Here is a 19584-nt window from a genome sequence, read left to right as displayed (position 1 = left end):
GGACCTGTCCTGGGGCAACCATATCACCTCAATTGTATGGAAGGCCCAACAGCGCCTCTACTACCTGAGGAGACTGCGGAGCGCACACATTCCCAGATCTCTGATGTTGAACTTCTACAACTGTGCCATCAGCAGCGTTCTGACGTATGGATTTCTAGTGTGGTTCCCCAGCTGCACCAAGGCCGATCAGCAAGCACTCCAGCGGGTGGTGAAAGAAGCTGGCAGAATTATTGGAACAAGTCTGCCAGAGATCAGTAATATCTTCCCCACTCGCTGTCTGAGGAGGGTGCACAGTATCCTGCGGGACCAACATCACCCTGCGCGCCACCTTTTCCATCTGCTGCCCTCAGGGAGAAGGTACAGGTCTATACAGGCCAGAACATCCAGACTGGCCAACAGCCTGTATCCACAGGCTGTGAGGCTCCTGAACTCTCTGCCCCCCTCTCACGGACAATAACCATATCCAACTTCTTAATAGCAATGAACTGGTCTGCATTGGTGCATCATATCTTTATTCTCTTCCCCCTCCTGCCCCCCCCCCCCCTCTTTCTTAAATAGATAACTATCATATCTGATATCATATCTCACAGTACAATAATATTGAATGGGTTGCATTGTTGTATTTTGTCATGTTTCTCAGGTCTTTGTCTGAATTTCTACGAACATTATTGCTAAGGATTGTCTTATTGCATTGGAGTCACACTGGGTTAAATATGTACACTTGGGTTTTAAGGGGTATTTATTATTTTCTTCTTTTTTTTGGGTTGTATGGAAGCCCCAAACGCAATTTCATTGTTCTTGACAATGACAATAAATAAATAAATACCAAATACCAAATACCTGAATCAAACTAGTTTCCTGTTGAGCAAAGTATATATGTAACAGTATATAAATGAAACACTTATGTCCATGAGGTTGTTTGAGTTAACAGGACGCCCATTCATGAGTTATCAATCACACCGTGTGTTTGCTGATAATAAATAACAGCTCAAAGGCTCTTTTTCCCATTAAAACAAGCAAATCTTTGGTTTAAATATAGTTATGTGATGTTTTCGTTTATTGTTGCGCTTCATTTTTAAGCTGTGGATTTTTTGGACTGTGGATTTTCAGTCAAAAAAATTTGATTACATGCCCCCAAATTGCTCGAGAAAGATGTTTTTGGGCTGCGTTGTGCAAGAGAATTGTAGTGCGGTGTAAGGGCGATACATTATTAAGGTCAAACAGGGGATCGGTGGGTCATTAGATGTAGTAATATTTCTCTGTACTGCCAGTCTTCACAAAAAAAGCTGCTAGGTAAAAAAACCAATATCATTTATTTTAAGAAAGAGGTTCACAACTCCAACCCACTGTGACACACACTGTCTTAATATAATCAATCCTATACCATAGAGGACATCTGTACTGTGCTTCTCTATAGCTCACAAATGAAGTGGTCCTGTAGCCTCCAGCAGTAGACAGTTGGACTGTGTCATCCATACTAAATCATGAGTCAGAGCTCCAGGCAAGCCAGTGAGACTAGTGGGTGGACTGAGGTGGGGGGGGTTAGAGTACGCTGCTGGAGCACAGAGGGTGTCTGTGCATGGATATTCAAGTGTGAACATCCTCTGTGTTATGTGGAAGCTCTGCTCAAATCTGCAGCAGCAGATAAGGGCTGGGCTGAAGCACTGCTCGCTGCGTGGAGCGTCATTGATTACTGCTGCTGTTGTTACAACACTGCTTAAGTTCCCTGCAGTGGACTGTACTTCCTGGCATGGTGTTATGAACTTGGACAAATTCTATTTTTAAGTGTTACTGCATGTTTTATATGAAGCATAACTGAGTGATTTGTAAGACGTTTAATGCCTGGTGGACGCTCATAAACACGGACAAAGTTTCAAATAAAAGCTTCAGGGTGCTGTAAATGCTCAATTTTAGACACATTTTTGCTACTCGTGTCATATCAGGTGAACAGCTATGGTGGTGAGAACCACAGCCTCCCACCTGCCAGTTAAATCTTCTGTTTTCAAAACAGAAGAAAGTCGGTTTAAAACTGTAAAAATGGCTCCTTTCACATAGATTAACCGGGGGAGCTGAACAAAGGCCCAGTATGGGATAAACAGGGATTATTCTGAACTGTGAATCCTGCAAAGCTACTCTAGTAGAGTGCAAGAATAAAAATATAGAGATGGAAATGAGAACAACGGGTCACTTCAGTTACCCTTCTCCCAACAGTCACTGTGAGCTGGCTACAATTGTCAGGATCTGAGTGTGAATGCAAACGTCAGCCAGAAACTGTAATAGACAGTAATGTTTGTCATCCAATCAAATTCTTTATTGCAAATGTGAACCAACAACAGTTGCCTCAAGGCGCTTAGCTGTAATGCGTGTGTGTGTGTAGGACTGCTGTGATGTCAGATCAGATGGTTTTTATTCTTTCTTAGTGTTGCAGTCAACACTTCCTCTGAGATTTCGTAAGCAACTGTTGCTTTCCTCCAGCTGGACTCACCAAACACTTCCAACATCTGCTGCATGTGGACGCCATCACTGGCCTGCAGTAACCCGCCCCAAAATAACATCATTTGTACCAATACAGCCATTTCAAGCTGTTAACAGCTAGGTTTGGGTGCAGTCAAATTGTAACAAAAAACACATCAAAGCCAGCACATGTGGACAGCAAAGCGTAAAAACTTGAGGTTCCCCTTTCACACTCAGGAGTGGACTATCTCATGCACAACAAAGACAAAAAACGTCTCCGCGTGGCTCTGAGGAGTAGAGGGGAGTGCGGGTGGAGCTGGCATCTCATCTGAGGAGCCTCTCGACTTGGAAGGTCAAGTCCACAGCTGGCCATTTTTCCATACCCAGGGTGTGCTGTGGGGCTCTGCAGGGAGGAGTATGTGTGTTTCAGTATGCTTGTTTGTCCAGAGCGAAGTCAGTACGCAGCGGACCACAGTGACATCACCCACAAATCCAGCACGACAGGGCAGATAAAACACAGTGCCTCCCAGCTGGAACTGCTCGGGGACTCTGAAAGGGAAGTGGCTGTTTCCTGCTGATGTGTGTGTGTAAACCCTGTCGGAACAAAGCCACCTTTAGCTCCACCGCTGTCGTTCAAACTTCATCACTCAATAAACCCCCGAAAGCTTGAGTGTTGTGGAAATTCTGACAAAGTAATGCCTTCCTCCAAAGTTTCACAACACAAATGGAAGGAGTTCAATTTTACTGAAGGAGGATGAAGCCAGGAGTGCTATTAAGAAATATTAAGCATCCTATGTAAACATTAGAATCAGCTTCTCAAGGGTTTTTGTTTACAATGCGAGTCATGGGTACTGCCCTACAGTTACACATGTGGGTGGGCTACAGAGATAAGCCTGGAATCTCACTACTTCACTTTTTTAGATGCTAAGTTTACACTACAACCTACAAAATGCTTTAGACAACGGGAGAGACTTCAATCATTGTCTGGGGAGAGTATTGCAAGTATTTCTTCTAGTTTTTTTAAAATGTAACTACTACTTGGATTCAATCAAAGTCTCCTTTTGACCTGTAGCTGACACCCAGGTTATCCTCACCCCCGTAAAATGGTGCAAAATAAATACAAGAGGCCACATCCCCTTCCTCTTGTTATTTTGGGAATCATTTATTTATCCCAGGAGAAGAAAATGACCCATTTTCCTGAGGGGTACCGCTTCCTTTACTTTGTAGTCAAGCCACCAGGCGCAGAATAAGTATACACTGCAACCACACATGCCATTCATCTACACTCGTGAGTGCCATGAAGCTCTGCTGGATCTGCAGTGTGGCTTGCTGCAGTTGGTTTAGTTAATCATTAATGTATGCTTCAACCAGTGAGTGCCTTTCACAGCCTTTGCTGCAACACCAGCAGAGATGGTCTGAAGCAGAGCCAAAGCCCTGCAGGGCCTGCAGTCATCCTCTTAGTCCTTCCAACGGTGTTCTGGCTTCAGAAAACACAACATGGAACAATCCTATTACAAAATACTTGCTACTTATAGTATCAAGGACTTACACAATCGATCACATTGCATATTTAAAATTACCCTTGGCAAAAAGTAACATAATTTATGCTGCCTTCAGGTTTTGTTTTTTTTGTGTTTTTGTAACACGCAAACACGAATGATGAACGACTGAAGCACGTCCAAGAAAGCAACAAAAAAAGCTGCATTTGTGATAAAAAAATTGTTTTCAGATTGACTTCATGTCTGCGTCAGATGGAGGCAGAAAGAAGCCAATTAAACTGTGATCACACAGATGTGTGGGAATGCTGTAAGGGGATACTGAAAAGTTCTGTCCAGAGGTAAAAGATACAAAACAGAGTATGAAAGAAGTCACTGCCACCTACAGGCAAGTGATGATACAACATGGAAACCCATAGGATTAACTGAATTTACTTTAAGCCCTTCAAGACACATTATTAATGAATGATGGGAAATATTGTGTAATTATGAGTTACTTGTGCATTATGACACAATTTTCCTTTATTGAAGAAGCACAAAAGGATTATACTGCTGCCGTGTGATACAGTGTTTCAGTGGCAATGGCCTGAACTCGTAATGATCACTGGGACGATAAACCAGCCATTGTTTGATGCACAAGCGTCATTTCCAGGGCCTCAGAGTGAAAATCATCTTTCCCAGCACAGGAAGAAGAGGTGACCCATGTGCTGCCTTAAGAGGAAGCGAGCGTTAGAAGAACCCTGCTGTCACAGTGTTTACACAGCTCTAAAACTCATCCAAATTACAAGCATGAGAACTGTTGGCAGCTTATACTGCGATACTGTGAGCAAGACTGATTTCCGTTCAGGTTATTTCAGTTTAAGGTAGGAACGCGAGAGGAACTACGTGTCAAACTGAGCCAAACAATGCCGATGGGGTCATGTCGCATCGTAGTGAACTTAGAGTTTAAACACCTCTCGGGAGGTAAGTGGCCAGCACCCAGGTGTGAATGAGATGTTAGACAGAGTGCTGTCATTACGGTCAGGCTCTGACACGCATGAGGAAAGCTGAAAGCTGTCTGCTCCTGAAACAAGCCCATGCTGGCCTGACATGACGGGCCATGACGGGAAGAAACAGACACACTTTGTCACAACCACTGACTCAGAATTGTTTTAAATGTTTCCGGATCATTAAATGGGTCATTTAGTCTGGATTCTGAAAATGTACCTGAGGATAAACTTCACGAATTTAGCACCAGTCAGAGGTATTGCTCGGATCACCCTGTGCCTCAGGACAATGATGCTGTTCTTTCACAGTACACAGAGTATTTCAAACTCGCTCATTTATAGACTGAGACTGCACCGCAGATCCAGATAGAAAATATGAACTATGGGAGGAATAACATGTAGTCTGGATGACCTCAGGTTCCCATTAAGGGAATTTTCAACCATTTGATATGTGCCATTTGGCCATCCTGATGGCTTTCACTGTAACATATAACCAGACTGTTATTTCCAGCATTTGTTCTGATCAAGAGACAGCTTAACACAAGCTTTTTTAAAGCCAGTTTCATGATAACACAGTCCTCGCTACTCATTAACATGTAGTTTAAGCATTACACAAGCTATATAATTTTTTTAAAGGACCAAACAGCAATTAATCATTAATCCAGGTGGTTTTCTTTCTGTTTGGAGCATTTAATTAATTATATCCTCACACAGCATTAGGGCGGAAAACTCCAACAGATGGTCTGTTCTAAGATTTTTTTCAAAAGTCCTTCAGTGAAAGCCATTTAGACAGGGTGGATTAAATACTTTCAACAGTGGACTTACCAAACACTGCCGTGATGCTTTAACGAAAAACCTACAACAGAAACTAGTTTATTATATGTACAACTTCCACTATACTGTGGTCTTCAACATAATGCTGTGGGCCATGGAGCCAGACATACGACAGCATCACCTACAGGATTACTGATCAGAAGATCATGATGGGCCGAGTCCCGAGTGTCGACACTCCCCTTAGAAGCTGTTAGTGATTGCTAATGTTTTTTTGGTCTCGTTGTAAAAGGTCTCAGGTGAGAGAAATACGAAGAATACCAGGAAATTGACACATTGCACCCTCGGAGGAGAGCGTAACCATGGTCACATGCAGAAGAGCGTGATACAGGGTTTAAGTGAAAGTGTAATCAAAGGTCTGCAGTTACACGTGTAGCTGTGAACACTAATAATGTAAACGGGAGGAAATAAAAATAAGGTGGCAATCTTTCATATCTGCTGTTCAGAAAAAGCCAGCCTTTTGCGGTTTGGCAACATGCAGGAGGGAGACAGGGCAGGGATAATGGAGGAGTTTGGGAACCCTTAAGGATCAGCTAATCCCATTTGGCTCTTTGTTTGGAATCAGTGGAAATCCTCTTGAGCCTGGTTCAATGAGCGCTACTGACAATCAAGGGAAACAGAGGATGAAGGAGAGCAACGCATGCCCGTGCACCTGCACAGTTAAACAGTGGCACTGGATTTAGCTTTATTACTGTACTACACAGTTGCCCAGTAAGGCCACAAACAACTGGTGCAAGGAACTGTCACAAGTCATGGCTACAAAACGGCCAAATCCATCTATGCGATCTATACAAACTCGGAGAATATAATAAAAATCGACGAACAATTATAGATTATGCCCCAAACAGCCATGGTCAAACATCATATTATCCAATATACAGTGGGGCAAAAAAGTATTTAGTCAGCCACTGATTGTGCAAGTTCCCCCACTTAAAATGATGACAGAGGTCAGTAATTTGCACCAGAGGTACACTTCAACTGTGAGAGACAGAATGTGAAAAAAAAAAATCCATGAATGCACATGGTAGGATTTGTAAAGAATTTATTCGTAAATTAGGGTGGAAAATAAGTATTTGGTCACCTCAAACAAGGAAAATCTCTGGCTCTCACAGACCTGTAACGTCTTCTGTAAGAAGCTTTTCTGTCCCCCACTCGTTACCTGTATGAATGGCACCTGTTTGAACTCATCATCTGTATAAAAGACACCTGTCCACAGCCTCAAACAGTCAGACTCCAAACTCCGCCATGGCCAAGACCAAAGAGCTTTCGAAGGACACCAGGAAAAGTATTGTAGACCTGCACCAGACTGGGAAGAGTGAATCTACAATAGGCAAGCAGCTTGGTGTGAAAAAATCAACTGTGGGAGCAATCATCAGAAAATGGAAGACATACAAGACCACTGATAATCTCCCTCGATCTGGGGCTCCACGCAAGATCTCATCCCGTGGGGTCAAAATGATCATGAGAACGGTGAGCAAAGATCCCAGAACCACACGGGGGGACCTGGTGAATGACCTGCAGAGAGCTGGGACCAAAGTAACAAAGGTCACCATCAGTAACACACTACAACGGCAGGGAATCAAATCCCGCAGTGCCAGACGTGTTCCGCTGCTGAAGCCAGTGCATGTCCAGGCCCGTCTGAAGTTTGCCAGAGAGCACATGGATGATACAGCAGAGGATTGGGAGAATGTCATGTGGTCAGATGAAACCAAAGTAGAACTTTTTGGTATAAACTCAACTTGTCGTGTTTGGAGGACGAAGAATACTGAGTTGCATCCCAAGAACACCATACCTACTGTGAAGCATGGGGGTGGAAACATCATGCTATGGGGCTGTTTTTCTGCCAAGGGGACAGGACGACTGATCCGTGTTAAGGACAGAATGAATGGGGCCATGTATCGTGAGATTTTGAGCCAAAACCTCCTTCCATCAGTGAGAACTTTGAAGATGAAACGAGGCTGGGTCTTCCAACATGACAATGATCCAAAACACACCGCCCGGGCAACAAAGGAGGGGCTCCGTAAGAAGCATTTGAAAGTCCTGGAGTGGCCTAGCCAGTCTCCAGACCTCAACCCCATAGAAAATCTGTGGCGGGAGTTGAAAGTCCGTGTTGCTCGGCGACAGCCCCAAAACATCACTGCTCTCGAGAAGATCTGCATGGAGGAATGGGCCAAAATACCAGCTACTGTGTGTGCAAACCTGGTAAAGACCTATAGTAAACGTTTGAGCTCTGTTATTGCCAACAAAGGTTATGTTACAAAGTATTGAGTTGTATTTTTGTTATTGACCAAATACTTATTTTCCACCCTGATTTACGAATAAATTCTTTACAAATCCTACCATGTGGATTCTTGGATTTTTTTTTCACATTCTGTCTCTCACAGTTGAAGTGTACCTCTGGTGCAAATTACTGACCTCTGTCATCATTTTAGGCGGGGGAACTTGCACAATCGGTGGCTGACTAAATACTTTTTTGCCCCACTGTATTTTAGTTAAATCCCCTGCGTATAAATTAAGGTGAGTTTAAGTCAATCAAATCTTGTGCATGGCACTGTGTAAACATCTTTATTTCCATGCAAACACCAGCATATAATAACTGCATAGTATACAAAAGCAATAAACTGTGATTTTAGAAGAAAAATAATCAACATTTGAGTCACTAAGACCATTAAAACAAGGCAATCACTGCTTTATCAGCCCTGCTCCGCTTGAGTGGAAAGCCAGGAATGGCACACCGCCTTTTTCCTGTTGTATTCACATTTGCTGGCACCTGTATCAAGCTATTCCCTGACACCCCCACTCAGAGGCCCCCACCCTTCCTGACAGAGGAAACACATGTTGTGAGATACGGGTCTCTTTTAGTTGCACCATTAGTAGTACAGTCAGCATTACTGAAGCCTTTATTTCACAGGCTATATGTGCGTCTTGACTATGCCACCTTCAGCAACAGCCCCCTGTCATCTTGCAGTAACACAACCACACACACAGACACACACACAGCGGGACCTCTCATGACAAGCAAATCTCATTATTTGCCACTGCTTATTTCTCTGTTGTTAGCATTTTATGAGACTTTTTGGATTAGGTTAATAACACAGTGAGCAGTGCGGCTGCCTGGCAACTAAGATGGATTTGACATTTTTCCTCAATCTTTAGGAATTCTCTTGGGATAACTTTTTTCCAAAAAATGAATGCTACATCTGCAATTAAATTTGAATACATCATCCAGAAACTGTTTCTTAGTCATTTAAGGCTTATGCCACATTTTGAGAAACATCTAATTAGTCCAGCGGGTGAAGAAAATCCAACACAGTGTTCTAAGTGGAGGGTGTTGTTGCTGCTCTTAAGACAGAGTAGAGAGTCTAAAGGGAGATTAAGACAAGTCAGGGATACTGAGCTGTTTATCTGTGCAGGAGTGTGTACAGTGGAGAACAGGGCTGCGGTCCTGCATGTTTAACGCTTGCCGTCACAAGAAGCGTCTGTTTTAAAGCACTTCATACAGAGCAACGCTCTTCTAATCGGTCCAGGTTCACATACAGACCTTCAGGCACATGGCCGCACCGCTGTTTCTCCATAAAGCACCATGCAGCTAACTTTATTTATCCATCCTGGCAAGGCACACTGTGGCAGCATACTGCTCACTCTGTAATACAATCCAGCCTCCTGATGCTAAGCCCCTGGAAAACAACCAGGAAGCAAACAAAAAAACAAAGCCTGAAGGAGAGCTGGGTCTCTCTCCTGAACACACAGGCTTTGACAGAACAACCAAACACACATTATCAAGGTCACATGACTGCTTACTGTGTAAGACGTTCATTTGAGTCTTCAAGCTATTGTGCGGCTTTCCTCCTTCTCAGTTTTGTGAATGTCAGCTGATATAACAGAGGATGAAGGACCGTTTAGCAATACAGCCCCAAACCTCAGTGAATGTGTCACTTAAAATACAACTCATTTGTTTATTGTGGGCAGGGAGCGCACAATAGGCTTATGTCAGCTTTACAAGGAAAAAGAAAAATAGGAACTCAGTGTTTCATGTGGAATGTTTTTTTACTGAATGGGAAACTACAGAAACTCATTAACATTCCTTTTACATCCAACAGCTTGTCAAAACTTTGTATGGAAGCGCTCGGCCTTTGACAGAATAAGTATACACCGACACAAACACTGTGTCTTGGTGGAAGCGTCTCACACTGTGGGACGCTATGACTTGCAATTTTTTTCCAGCTCTTTGTTTTGAACTTCAAATCCCATTAATCACCTCCTGACCTCTCAGACAGCTTTTAACCTGGTTGTGGGAGATAAATTTCTAGATGGGAACGAGATAATGGTCCATCAGCCACCTTCACCTCAGTTCATGTCGGGTCGTTCCATCTCAAATCCTGACATTTTAGAACAATTACTGTTCAGCCACCTTTGATTTCCATTCCCCTTATTTTAAGCATTATGATCTATCTATAGACAGACAGATCTATATATCTCTATCTCTCTCTACATATATATACACATATATAGTAGGGGCGCAACGATATTCGTATCGATATTGAACCGTTCGATACAGTGCTTTCGGTTCGGTACGCATATGTATCGAACAATACAACATTTGTAATTTATTTTATCAACTTTCCTTCTGACGATGCTGTCTGTGTTGAGCGCTCAGTGAATCTGAGTTCGACTACTCCGCCTAGGCTGCACTGTCGAGCGCAGATCCACTGAGCGCTCAACACAGACAGCATAGTCAGAAGGAAGAGCGCAGGGCAAGCTAGCAAGACAGAAGTTAAGCTCTCCTTGCAACATGGACCTCCCCCACCCTCATTCAGATCTGGCGTTTGGAATTATTTTGGTTTTCATGTGACGTATGACACTGAAGGTAAGCGAGTCATGGACTAAAGTAAAACAATATGTTGGATGTGCCATGCAATGCTCAATTACATGGGTGGGAACTAGTGTGTTAGCGCAGTTAGCTCGTTAACGTATTGGCCGTCTAGCCCCATGCACGGGGCGATCGGCGGTAGCTCGTTAACGGAGATTTGCCGTGTTGTGGCGTTAAGGTCATTTCAACGAGATTAACATGAAAGCACTAGTGGGAACACAACGAATATGACTGCACATTTACGCCGACATCATCCTAGTGCAAAGACAAAAACAACAAGCATGCTACTAACTTTAGCCGAGTCATTTAGACAGCTGTTAGCACATGATTCTCCTTATGCTGCTGAGAATATAGCCCAGAAGAAGCGGATAGTATAGCTTTTATTTTGGAAAGAGCCATTTTTCTGTAATAAACTCTCTTTTCCAAAGATGAGTGATTCCTCAATCAGATACAGGGCTCGCAAAATCGCTAGCCCGACGTCCTGGGGCTAGAGATTTTTCCAGTCGGGCTACCAAAATCTATCTCTGCCCTGCCCATCGGCCTATCGTAGGAAGGAAAAATATATGTCAATGCTTTTGCATTCTTTCGGAAATGTAGCTGGGTAATTATGTCATTGACATCAGTGAGCCACTGTCAATATGTGACATATTGAAATCGCGTTTGACTTTGCGCTTGTTTTTTGCTTTCACTTTGCAATCGCGTGAACTGTGTATAGAGAGAGCGACAGTACTGATTGGTGAGTGATGATAATTTGCGCACCAATTCCTCTGACATTGTCTTATTAATCGTTAGCTTACTATGCAAACATGACAAGTGAAATCTCCCGCAGCAAGCTTAAACATGTGAGAGGTTGATCGCGCAGAGAATCGCTGAGCTTATGTGAGTGCTTGTGTAAAAGCAGCAGGATTTATATTTCAGTTCTGCTGAGCCAAATAAGACAGGTCAGGGTGAAGAAGTGACAGCCAAAGAAAAGCTTACCACAAAACGGAGAAGTTATGACAAATGAGACTATAAGGCAAAAAGAAAGTGCAGCTTTATGGTTTCATGGACAAAATAATTTCTGTGGCTGCGATATGATGAGCTAAATAACCAGGGGTGCACAGAAGTGGTCTGCAGGTGCGCATTCGCTGTCAAAATAAAAAAAACACGCACAAGGGTTAGGGTTAAATTTAAAAACTGTACTTTTGAGTTAAAATATATATTTATAATTTTAATAAATGACAAATTAAAAAGGCATGAACATTTTATTTTGTATCGAAAAAATATCGTACCGTGACACTAAAGCATCGAACCGAACTGTGAATTTTGTGTATCGTTGCACCCCTAATATATATATATATATATATATATATATATATATATATATATATATATATATATATTAGAGCTGGGCGATATATCGAGTTTTTAAAACATATCGATATATTTTTATACGAGATATAAGATGTGACAATATCCTTTATATCGATATAGTCTATGTTACGTTATAATTATAGTTGTGGAGCCGCAAGTTTGCCTCTCTTTGGTCCACTTTTGTCTCTACGCAACGTTACTCCGCCTCGCCTTCACTGAAGACAACTCCCCCTCCTACCCCATCGCTTCACGTGCAGGCAGCGACAAGACGGACACGGCAAATCTCCGTTAACGAGTTACTGCGCATCGCCCCATGCGTGGGGCTGGACGGCGTCAACGTGCTAACGAGCTAAACATGCTAACGAGCTAACCGCGCTAACGAGCTAACCGCGCTAACCCTAAAATCCTTTCATTCTCTCAAAAGTTGACAGCGCGCCTTATGTATGAATTCTGGTTGTGCTTGGTGGCCGCGAACCGATTTTATGTGGTACACGGCGTTCAGCAATCTGTCAAAAATGTTTGAGTACGACTTTGGTAAGCTACGGAGCTGCACCGCTTGATAGATTGTCGGCGCATTACGGCTACCGAGGAGCTTCGCGGAGTGATACGTACTGTGCATCAACGTAATATTACCGTATTGTGTGTGTATAAGGACCATAAATGGCACCTGTAAGAGACGTGGTTATGAAGCGGATTTCAAACTCCAGGCTATCAGTCACACAGTAAAACTTGGGAACAGAGCAGCTGTAAAATCTGTCTGTCTTTGTTATTACGCTCAGCGTCTTTTAGTTTACATTTTGACTGCACAATTGTGAGCTCTTTGTTTAGCACAAAAACAACCTTGTTTTCTTTTATTTATGGAGCATTATTATTTAATGAATGCTCATAATTTAATTTTGAGTAATTTTTCATGTACATCTGTGCTGTATGTTAATAAAAGTGCCTGTGTGACATCTGGGACACAGCTTTGACTAAGAACTCTTTTTGTTCTTACTTTATGGCTTAAAAAAAATATCGAGATATATATCTTATATCGCCATCCAGCTAAAAAATATCGAGATATGAATTTTGGGTCATATCGCCCAGCCCTAATATATATATATATATATATATATATATATATATATATATATATATATATATATATATATAAATAATACCTTATAAAATGGTAAGGTATAAAAGGTAAGGTGAAAACCGTGCCCTAAAACCATCTTCCCCTGCTCCGCCCTCTGTAGGTTGCATCCCTCCCCCTCACTATCCCACTCTGGCCTACACTGTGTCCAACCGAGGAATGCTAGCTATGCAGTCGGCCTGGTGAAAAGTCATTATAGTTCATCCCCTCTGGCTGGCAGGTCCCATCCACACAGTGGAAAATGCTATAAGAGTGAATTCTGAGAACTTAGACTTGGTTTAATTAAGCTAACAGCAGGCACTATAGGAGGGAGGGGGAAATCATTGGCGATGGCTCACTTTAACTACATGTTAAGGTGCCTCTAAGCTTCATCTATTTGCCCAGCTGATGACACCTATGAGCCAGAACAACTTTCAGGGAAATCCCACATGAACAATAACATCAGAAGCAACTTTCACTTTCATCAGCGTAGTCACATAACAATTAAATATAGACACAGAGCAAGAATCTTTTGTAGTTTCCTCACACACGTCACAGGAATATCCATCGTCATTTTGACTCCAGTTGAGAGAAAAAAAAATTGCTGTCCAGTCTGACTGAAGTGGTTTTGAATTGCAAGGGCCAGAACAAGCTCATCCTCTCCATTTATAGTTAATTTATACAGTCATAGATCTGAATCAATACAGGAAACCAGCTTTTGTATTTGCTAATTATGTGCTAATCCATCCCTTTGTGAAACACAATATCTGCCCTCAGCTGATCCGAGTGTGATGGGAGGTCACTCTCAGGCAGAGCGGACTCTTTGCTTGACACTAGGCATGAGTGATAAAACAGACAGGTGTGAAAAGAAAGCAAAAAGTAGATGCTTCTATTTTAAGTAATTCTACTGACTGGATAACTTTTTAAGATAACAATACATTGGATGACAACAGTGACATAAGACTATAGAGTTTTATAGAGAGTTTCAGTTCACTGTTTGGTTGAAAATTTACATTTTCTGGCCCAGACAGCCAAACAGTACGCTGGATTACAGCATTGTTTACCTGCTGTAGTATACCTGCTCAGAACCAAACAGCAGACAGATCATTTAGCTATTAGCTGGGACATACTGGAGTCATTAGCTGTTAGGAGCTGGAACTGATAGAGACTAAAATCTGAGCCACATAACATTATTACATTAAAAACTGAACTTATCACCTGTCAAGTAAACACACTATATAGACAACAGACTACTGTAAGTTGTTACTTTAGTTACTGGTCAAATAGCTCCACTAAAAACCACAAATGTTGACCTCGTGGTGACTCCAGAACAAGTCAAGAGAAAGCCATTAACATCTATACATGAGTCCATATAAACCCATCAGCTTTTATCAAGATGTTTTAGTTAGAAAAGACATGAGTTTCCAGACTAATAGACTCAGTTTCTCCATCCCTATGACTACTAGCACTCAAAAATACAAGTTTTTAAAACCTTACCAAGCAGAATACGTTAAACTTTGAGTCAACTCCACGCTTCAAAACCTCCAAACCATTTACTTTACTTTCAATTTCCATTGATTCAGAAAAGAAAAAAGTGGAGTGTTATTCTGCAGTGCACCCTTCTTGGCTGGCTACAACAGACACGTTCCCACAATGAAGAGTTAATGGTCAGCTGCATTAAAAGATGGGAGGGAAACATCCCTTTTATAGGCAAACCATGAGGGGGATAGAGACTAAATCCTCACAAAAAAGAAACATGCAGGGTCTTAAAATGAAATTTGCCAGTCATTAGTCTGCTCTTTCTAGACATTTTCCATGAGCCAACACGGACGTGTTAGTCTATAGTCACGGGAGTTGTCGTGCTTTCAGGATTTAATCCAATGAGCTTAATCTGTAGGCCTGTGCCTGCACGCAGAGGGTGACAGTTTTGCCTTAGGGGTTTTAGGCTGGACTAGGATCACCTCTCTGCTCTGCTCGGCCTGTTGCAAAACTAATGAATAAGTGATGGTGGCCTCAAGAGTATCCATACGCCAGATACATTTTCTCATTCACTTACTCCAGTGTGGGCTGAGCCATGTAAAGACTTGTTTGTAATGGTGCCATTCATACAAGTGTTAGGCCAACAAAGACTACTTCTCAGGGCTCTGATGGAGGGGAGGCTAAACGAGAAAGCATTTGAATCGACTGTCGTTAGAAATGTGGGTCTATTCTTAGAAGATAACTGTATGCATTAGAGAGAACGACAGATTTAGAGCAAATACTAAAATAAGAATCTACATTTTGTGAGTAATGTGAGATGTAGGATTAGGCACAGGAGTGCTGATATGTCTTAACTGTCCTAGTTCATGAGTTAGGGCTGCAGGTATATTTGGAGAAAGTAAAACTTCAACTGGACGATCCTTCTAGATTTCTGGGATGTAGAATTCATCCCAAGAGGACAATGCAGAAAAATACATGCCTGTGCTAAAATCTTTCCATTTAGAAGTTTGCGTAACAGACAAAGAGTCAGCATCAGGTTGATAGCGTGGCTAAAATTGGAGGACATCATGTTGCAAACACTTATTTTAAGGTGTGTTCGCACATCGCTAAAGATACAAAACAACCTTTGCATATTTGTACGATGCATAAACAACAAACTCTGTTCCATTCATTCAAATCCATTTCCTTATTAGATTAGAGATGAAGATGGCAAATTTGCTGCCAGCGTAGAACAGGAAGAAAAACTAGATTAACAACATAATGATGACTGAGGGAAGTTTGTGTTCGCCAGCTGCATTGAGGTGTGTGCCCTGCTAGCTTAAAAATAGCAACCTTAATGGCCTGGAGGATGGAAGCAGAGCAATACTCTCGTTGATTGCCAAGCTGTTGCTGAACAGCTCTCAACAGTAAGATGGGAGAGCAGCCTGGATTCAGACAGATGTGAAATCACCCCCCCCCCCAAAAAGAAAAAAAAAAAAAAAATCACTTCAGCAGAACCTTAACTGGAAAAACTTCCAAAAATAGAAACAGATGAGTAGGAATGCCTCCATCATTGCCTTTTGCATTATGAATAATAGAAGTGTTTACAAAAAGGCCATTTGGGTGAATTGGGGGGAAACAAGTCCCAGAGTGCTGCTATGCTCTTGCTAACAGGAAAACACCCACTGGCCAGGCTCTTCAGCAGGCTCTTTCTGTTATGGTAACCTCTCGTGTGCTCCAAAACAGCTCTGCTCTATCAGGCAGAACACTCAGACAGAGTGGGCGGTTTAATGCTGAGCCCTGCCCAGCACTTCTGCTCAGCCCAAGTACAGGAAACTGGCTCTATCTAGGAAAAGTTAGGCCTCTGCTCTCCCACCAGAATATGAAGGACGGGAAGTTATGGGCACTTCCCGCTCAGGCAGGATGAAGGATTTTGGAGAGTGAGTTCAGGGGGCTAGTAAGTGTTATTCACTTATGAAAAATGTAGATCTGTGTACATGCAATATACTGGGTACGTGTGAATTCTGCTTAAGCATCCATCCGCCCATTCTCTGCTACTTATTCTTTTCAGGGTCGCGGAGGGGGCTGGAGCCCATCTTCAACCATTCGCACTTACATTCACACCTACATTTACACTTATGGACAATTTAGACTTTCCAATGTACCTATCCCCACTAACTGCATGGAGGAAGAAGGAGTGCTGCCACTCTGCTTAAGCGACTGAGGTAAAAATCACGAGATTACAGATTTCAGAGTACACAGATTTGTTAAAGCAGTAAAGAATGCCCTCGTTTTCACACCGAGCCAAGAAATCATTAAGTAATTTCACGGTGTGACCACGATTGATATTTTGGGATTCATTTCTGGCTCTAACTTAATATTTAACACTTACTTTGACATGCGGTTAAAGTACACTGTCAATTCGTGCCCGTGACATGTAATTCGTTTTCATTTGCACTGGAACAAAATCTGTCTGTCTGGCCTGTGGATCATTTGAGTTGGCTTTGCTACTGCAATATTTATGTGAACTAACCGGAGTAGCCCTAGCTTGAATGGAGGAAATCCTTTATATTTTTTTGACTGAGTGCTTTATATTCTCCCCAAAATTTCTATGCTCAGTTGAGGATTTCTCAAGCTTCCCACACTTAAGTGCAAAAGCCCCGAGTGGCAAATCTGGTTTGGATTATAATCACAACTGCCAAGAGACGTGCCAAAATCCAGGCAGACAAATTTCACAGTGAGTCTGATGGGCGTGTTTTATTATTTTTTATTTTATTTTGCACTTTTCTTAAAAGCCTCCATTCCACAAGTCATCCATCACCGCCTATAAATGGTTCTGGTGGAGGTTTGAATCCTGCGTGGATACTGTACAGAAAGTTGTATTAGCACACCTGGAACACCAGCTTAAAACTCTTTAGTGCATTTAGTATGACTATAGAAAATAAAATGTAGGTGATTGAACTTAATATGTGAAAGCAGAAACAAAGAGCTGTATCCAAGATACTCAAGAAATAAAATGCCCAGAAAATCTGAAAAATATACAGAAAATGCCACACTGCCTATTTTCAAAACCTGTAGCCAGTGAGGACAACCAATGACTTTCAGACAACAAAATTAAAACAATGACAGAAGGAAACTTTCTGCAAAGAACATGAGATCATTCAGTGTTTTTCCATTTCGCATAACAAATACATAACAAAGCTGTATTTACATAATAAATAAATGCAGCTGCTAGCCAGAGACGGGCCCAGTAGTTCGACAGGGTTGCTTAATAGTTTAAAAGTTATCGTACCTTTTATGCACAACTTTAAGCAATGACATAATTTAAACTGGTAGGCACAAAATATTAAGACCATAAGCAATTTTACCATCACTAAACATTTCTAGTTCCACTCTTAAATTCAAGTTTTCAATTTTTTGCGATTTTAAAATCTGTCACATGGCTCAAAAGTTACAAGTCTAAACCCATTTAAATTTGTGGTGCTAACGTGCTCAAGAAAAATAAGTAAATCTTCTTTTTTTGCCTGATGACAGGATATTTAAAATGTTTTTCAGCCACTTAAGCGTCATCCAGTTATTTGACTCCATAAACGCACATGTATGATACAAAACTAGCTTATCCACGAAACACAGTAAGTATATACAGGTTTTAGCCAAAGCTCAGTTAAGACCAAAAGCTGGCTCGCTATGATTAATCATCTTTGTTGAAGCAATGTAGGCGGTGTGGCAAGATAACCAAAAGACCTGCACCAATAAGACCATACCAAAAGCTAAAGTTTCATGATGCCCATGCAGACCTATCAACACCTCTCCAGTTTCAACAAAAACTGCCTTTCATGAAGGAAGCTTCACTGTGCAGTATTTTTATAGTAAGATTCAGAGATGTCACTATGGTGTGAACTCTGAGGCAGCACAGGGATCTCTGCTTCTTATGAACTAGAAACACTCTTAGGTGTTTTAAAGTTCAACAGGAATTGGGGAATTTGGCACCAAACAGCATCATAGTTTTCAGTTTGTCTAATCTGGAGCAAATGGGAATGAGACTCTTAATGGGTGCAGTGGTTACTAAAGCAGTCTCATGTATTATTGACCCATCTGCTCTCCAATCTCTACCCCCCAGGTTTTGCTTTCGCAGGGTACCATTTACCAACGGGGCAGCAGAGGCAGCTTATGTGCACTTTTACTCTGATACCAGTGCTCCTTATAGAGGTAGACAGAGCAGGAACTGCACGGGCAGGTCAAGCTGCTTAGGCCTCGCAACACAACGCGGTAATCTTCTGACTGGCTCGGTGCTACAGCCTATGTGACAGCCAGCATCTGCTCCAAGGAGACAAAACATAGCAGACTGATTACTTTCTTTTCTACTGATTTGATGAACTCAGATAATGAGCTGATTAATGATTGCGGAGCTTTAACCTTAAATTCGTCTCATTACGGTTCCAGCCTCTCAAGCACATTTTTTGGCAAACTGAATGGCTAACAAATCCAGCTTCCCTGCATGACAGAACATGTTTTTTTCATGGCAAAAGATCCAAACAGGGAGAAATAAATTCTCTGACACATTTGTATTGTTTGAAAAATAGCCCTACTTAGAGTAACACACCCATCTAAGGTATTTCTGGAATTTCCACATCTTGGGAAAATTTACAGACTCTTAAAAAAAAGCTAAAGAGGAGAGGTGTGCAGGTGTGGCCCAGAGGGCTGACAAAAGCAGATTATTGTACAGTTTTCATTCACAGTTGGAAGAGAGTCAGCAATGCCATCATCAAGACATTTAACACTGCAGCTTCTATGCAGGCTCTTATTACTTGCAAGCTTTGCCTTAAGGAAAGACAATCTAAAAATGTTGCTTTTTACACTATACAGAAACACGAATCTCAAACGACAGGAAAGCAGTCTACCTGCCAAACAGCCTAAGGGGCACCTAAACTATCCAAGTTGCTGACTTGAAAGAGGGAGAGCTGCATTGTTGAAATGGTTGTTCTCCTTAAAATGGCAACACCTTCTCTACAACTGGGGATA

General features: G+C 41.9%; 1 protein-coding gene across 3 annotated transcripts in view; it reads right to left on the bottom strand.

Annotated features, from left to right (window-relative positions):
* zmp:0000001200 (dedicator of cytokinesis protein 9) overlaps positions 1-19584 on the bottom strand; it is a 79914-nt gene that overhangs the window by 57253 nt on the left and 3077 nt on the right. The window lies entirely within an intron of this gene.

Source organism: Astatotilapia calliptera, chromosome 16 (assembly GCF_964374335.1).
Source record: "Astatotilapia calliptera chromosome 16, fAstCal68.1, whole genome shotgun sequence".
NCBI classification, from domain to species: domain Eukaryota; kingdom Metazoa; phylum Chordata; class Actinopteri; order Cichliformes; family Cichlidae; genus Astatotilapia; species Astatotilapia calliptera.
Note: the sequence above shows the minus strand (reverse complement) of the source record. Positions and strands in the feature narration are given on the sequence as shown.